Below are 5643 nucleotides of genomic sequence, written 5' to 3' on the forward strand. Positions count from 1 at the left end.
CTTTTCTTTTTTCATCTCTGCTTGCTTCAAATGTTAAAAGAGTCTCTGGGCAAGGATGAACCTGTCTAAACTGTTCTAGGTCCAAGTTCAAGCAGGTTACTAAACAAGAGAATGAGGTTTGCCTTTACTTAGATATTTGCACAAAGGGATCCACAGCTGAACAATATTGGACTTGAAATCAGGAGTCCTGGGTTTTGGCTCTGATTCTGTCACTGAGTGTGTGACCTCGGACAATCACCACCGTGCTACCTGAAGCCAGCCTTGGTTACTTCATTTAATTGACAGAGATAAAGTATTTCCCTTCCTACTTTGCAGAGTTGTTGTGCAACTAAAGTGCAATGATGTGGGCAACAGCACCAAGTCACCCGAAAAGCACTTTACTGGGAAAGCAAGGTGTATTTTTAAGTAGGGAAAACATATAATTTATCCTTCAAACTGGGATTTTTTTTTTTTTTTTAGAGTATAAAGGGGAGCTCGTTTAAAAATTACGCAGGGCAGTAGGCATAAACTGGTACTGCCCTAGGCAAACTGGGACAAATGGCCATCTGAATTCTAACTTAATTAACATATACCTTTGCCTTGTTCTTAAAAAGAATTTAAGGCTGCTTGCAAAAATATGTGCACCTGATTTTATTGGTGGTCGTAAAGGTGTTTTGGTGGGGAAATTGTAGGGAGGGGTGGTGAGGGTGGTAGCTCATGGTTATGAAGGAAGAACCAAGAAGCTCCTCCAAACATCTAGAAATCAAGTGCAATTTCACAGTTGCATTCTGAGATTTAGATGTGCAGAGCATCTGAAGAGCCCGTGAGATGTTGTGATTTATAAGAAATATATATTTGGCCACATTCAGATAAGCAAAATATATTTCTCACATATATTTGATCTTCCACCTGGGTTCCTGGCTCATAGCTCTCAAAATCCTTGGAATTTCCTGAGCAGTAAGAGCAATGGGAACATGTTTTGTTATAATATTTGGTTTCTTGTCCTCAGGTCCTGGAATGGCTTCTGAGCCTTAGAGGTGAAACAGATGTCTTGTTATTCATAACAAGCTTCTTTCCACCACAACTGGGTTTAAGTTAAATGGGGGGATTTTTCAAAAGCACCTAAGGATGGGGGCTCATTGCCATGGTAACCAACCCTGGGATTAGAGGGTTGGCACTTTCGGTCCCACCCTCCACTCTCCACTCTCCACTCCGGGGTGGGGAGAGGGGCTAGGGGCTGGAGATTGAGTTCAATCAGCAATGGCCAGTGATTTAATCAATCATGCCTATGTAATGAAGCCTTCATAAAAAACCCAAAAGGAGGGGTTCGGAGAGCTTCTGGGTTGGTGAACATGTGGAGGTGCTGGGAGAGTGGTGTGGCCGGAGAGGGCATGGAAACTCAGCATTCTTTCCCTATACCTTGCCTTATACATCTATTCTATCTGGTTGTTCCTGGTTATATCTTTTGATAACAAACTGGTGATCTAATAAGCAAAATGCTTCTCTTGGTTCTGTGAACTGCTCTAGCAAATTAATCAAACCCGCAGAGGGGGTCGTGGGAACCTCTGATTTATAGCCAGTTGGTCAGAGGTACAGGTAACAACCTGGACTTGCAACTAGCATCTGAAGCCCGGGAAGGGAGACCTTGGAACCTCCAGTTTATAGCAGGTTGGCCAGAAGCACAGGTGATAACGTGGGCTTGTGACTGGCATTTGAAGGCACGGGGGCAGTCGTGTAGGACTGAGTCTTTAACCTGTGGGATTTACCTGTGCTATCTCCAGGTGGCTACTGTTAGAATTGAGTCGAATTGTAGGACACCAAGCTGGTGTCCAGAGAACTGTTGTTGGTGTTGGGGGAACCTCCACCCCACCATGGTGGAATTGGGTCCAGGAACACTTTTAATCTCCCTCTGGAAGTGATGAAGACGCTGGTTAGGAAGTGAAAGGAAGAAATAATTGGATGAGTTGATCAAGAAGTACCGTAACTACTTCACTTTGATCACCATCCTCAAAAAGGGAAAAGAGAAAGAGAAGAAAATAGGTACCATACCAGTGTTGACTAAGGTGACAAAAGGGTAATGGAATGATTTTGGTCTTGGAGTTTATTCATTTAACTTCCTTTCCCTCTGCTGCTGACCTTGATACATGAATGATATCAGTTACAGTCATTCTTGTTTGCTAAACAAACAAGAGCCATGCAAACTTAAAAAGCTACTGATAAGAAAAGTATAGATCAGACTAGAAGTAAGAAGACATGGCTCTGTTGCAGCCCCACCCAGCAGAGGCTTGGAGTGGTTAAGTTCTTCTTTGAACATTGTTATTTCAAGGCTCTGGTGATACATTGAGCTGGTGAGAGATGGATTTCCCCTATAATATGAAGAGTGGGGCAGAAATCCTTACTGTTGGGGAGACCAGCTCAGCCCATTGCAGTGGTCTAGGTGAGAGTTTGACCTCAAGGCAGAGGAGGCAGGGAGGAAAGATAGATTCTGAGTTAGCTAAGAGATGGAATGGACAGAATAAGTTGACTAGATGTGAAAGAGCATTGCTTCTGTATGCAAAATCATGCAGTGTTCCAACTGAAATTCTTCTGTTCAAAGGAATTCAATCCTCCAGTTAAAACAGGAGCTCTTGACATGATGCCAGCTAGCCACGGTGGTGGTAGCACCCCTATAGTTTTGGTGTCAAGAAGAAAGAAGATGAAAGTAGAAGAGAGGTGGGCTCTAGCTGTCCCATTAACAAGTGAGAGTCCACAGTCCTCAGAATCCCAGTGGTGGCAAACAGAGACCTTCAGCAACTGCAGGAGTTCAACTCCTGAATTCCACTATGGTTTGAATGTCAGGGATGTTCTTAAGTGAGACATTTGTAAATCAGGAGCTCTTTTCCTGGTACGTCTACCTGCTGCATACCAGGCTGGTATCTCGGTACTGATTTGAAAGACTGCACATTTTTCCTCCAAAAAAGTTAGTTTCTTATTCTTTTAACTAATGCAACTTATGATTTGGAAAATGGCAGTTTGTTCCAAGGAGTGAGGTTCAGTGTTTTTGTTTTGGGGAAAATGAGTACTGTGGAACATAAGATCATAATTCTAAATGCCTTGGTAAATGAAAGAGAGAACAAGCAAAAGAGAGGTGTTTTAGTAGAAATGTAGGATAGTACATCAGAGAGGCAAAATGCACTGTTTCAATAGATGATAAAGAACTGACTCTGGAAATATACCAGGAAGAAAAATGCCAGGGTTGTTTCCTCAAAAAAATTAAACATAGAGTTATCTTACAAGCCAGCAATTTCACTTCTCGGTATATACTCAGAAGAATTGAAAGCAAGGAATTGAACAGATATTTGTACACCAATGTTCATAACAGCATTATTCACAGTAGCCAAAAGATGGAAACAACCCACAGACCCATCAATGGATGAATGGATAAAGAAAATGTGGTATATACATGCAATGGAATACTATTCAGGCTTAAAAAAGGAATGAAATTCTGACAGATACTACATGGATGAAACTTGAAAACATGCTAAGTGAAATAAGCCAAACCTAGAAGGGAAAATACTGTATGATTCCATTTATATGAGGGACCTAGAATAGTCAAATTTATAGAGACAGAAAATAGAATGGTAGTTGCCAGGAGCTGAGGGGAGGAGGGAAAGAGAGATTATTGTTTAATGGGTACAGAGTGTCAGTTTGGGCTGATGAAAAGAGTCCTGTGATGGATCGTGGTGATTGTTGTACAGCAATGTGAATTCATCCAATGCCACTGAACTGCACACTTAAAAATGGCTAAAATGGTAAATTTTATGTTATATATATTTACCACTATTTTAAAAAGTTAAAAATATGCCAGGGAAAACCATTCTGAGGGTATTCAGTAGACAGCTAAAAAAACCAGCAATGTAAATCCAAAGTTGAAGTAAACCCGGGTCTGCATACAAACTGAGGCATACAAGATATTTTCCCCAGCAGTGGCCATACCCTCTCTTAAGTTCTGGCTCATAATTATACAGAGGTAATGACTCATTAAAAAAAAAAAAAAGGAAATAATAAGAGGAAGAGAGGTAGCATGGTATTGCATATTCCAGGCTTTTGAAACTTTTCCATCCAAGTATCCCTCACAGCTAAGACGTGGGAACTTGGAACTCTAATTTCTGGAGACAGAATTTAAAGCCCCAGAAATGGGAAGTTTCTTTGAAGTTCTGTGTCCCATCTTCAAAATTTATGCCAAGTTTCTATTCTAATCCCTAATATATTTATGTTTATCTTAGTATCATTTTTTCATGTAACTCATTCAACTAATGTTGTTTCAGTGCCTACCCCTGACCGTTCACAATTCCTAGCAGGGGTAGAGTGGGGGACAAAAGAAGCAAGGCTGCATTCCTCCTAGGGATGCAGTGGGGGGTGATGGAGGAGTGAAAAAGGACTCCAGCATGACCCAGAATCAGGCAAAACCTATGCCCAGATGTGTGAGTTTTGTTTGGCTTCCTGCTCCCTCCCCGTTGGACACACTGGCCAGGGAGTCAGAACAGTGCTCTGTGTGGTTGTGCGAGTCTGGACGCATGCGCTGGGCTCTCTTCATCTGCGTTTCCTCTGCTCAGAAGTCACAGGGCTGGATCCCCAAGCCGTCACTGTTGGGCAGAGGGGAGCCCTGCAGGCCTTAACATGGCCGGGACTTTCTCCAGCCATCCCTTGCTTTACTACTCTCTGTTCCCACTGTCTCTGTTCCCACGCTGCAAAGGATAGCTCCCATATAAATGATTTCTGGGGCTCCAGGGAACCTGTTTCCTCCTGAGGGAACTTGCTTTCTGTTTACGGATTATCTGAGAGTGAGGATGTCTGAACTTTAAACTTGGCTGTATATGATTCAAGTACAGCATAATCCACTTTACTCCCAAGTTTGTTATCATTTGGGATTTGGATTCCACCCAGCTCTCTTAAATAATTACTCTGAATGCTCAAAATACACCCAGCGCTGTTAAATGCATCATTACATTTACTCTCAGGTGAACTTTATCAGACAGTTTAGCAGAATAACTAAAAGCAGGGCTCTGGAGTCAGACTGCCCGGCCACCCTCCGGGCTGCCTCCCTTACCAGCTGTGTGACTTCAGACACGTGACTTAGCCGCCTCCCTCTGAGCCACTGTTTTCACGTCTATAGAAAGGGATAGTAATAGTATCCAGCTGCTATGAGAATGAAATGAGGTAATAACATGTAGAACACCAGAGAGCAAGTACTTTTTTAAAAAGGTGAGCGTATTATTACCCTCATTTTACAGAAGAGAAAATTGAGGCTCAGGGATGTTAAACAACTTGCCAAAGTCACGCTGATAGGGAAGGGCAGAGGTAGAGTTGGAACCCAGGACCATCAGAAGTTGAAGTCCATGATCCAGACGATTACTCATCCAGAAGACAATTACCAGGATTGCTGGCTTCCAAGAGGACCTCATTAGAGCAGTTTCTTTCACTTTATATCCTGGCTTTGACCTTAAGGCCATTACTGTGGCAACATTCCATGACTACATTCTACACTACAGTGATGCTCTGTGGCTTGTCTCTCTAGCTTATGGTGTCTCCCTAGCATCTGAACTTTCCCAATAATGGGATTTAATGGGAAAGGAGAAATAGAGCAGACAGCAAGAGAGTGGAGGGAAAATAATAGAGTGCCCC

Source organism: Balaenoptera borealis (assembly GCF_965194805.1).
Source record: "Balaenoptera borealis genome assembly, chromosome: 10".
NCBI classification, from domain to species: Eukaryota; Metazoa; Chordata; class Mammalia; order Artiodactyla; family Balaenopteridae; genus Balaenoptera; species Balaenoptera borealis.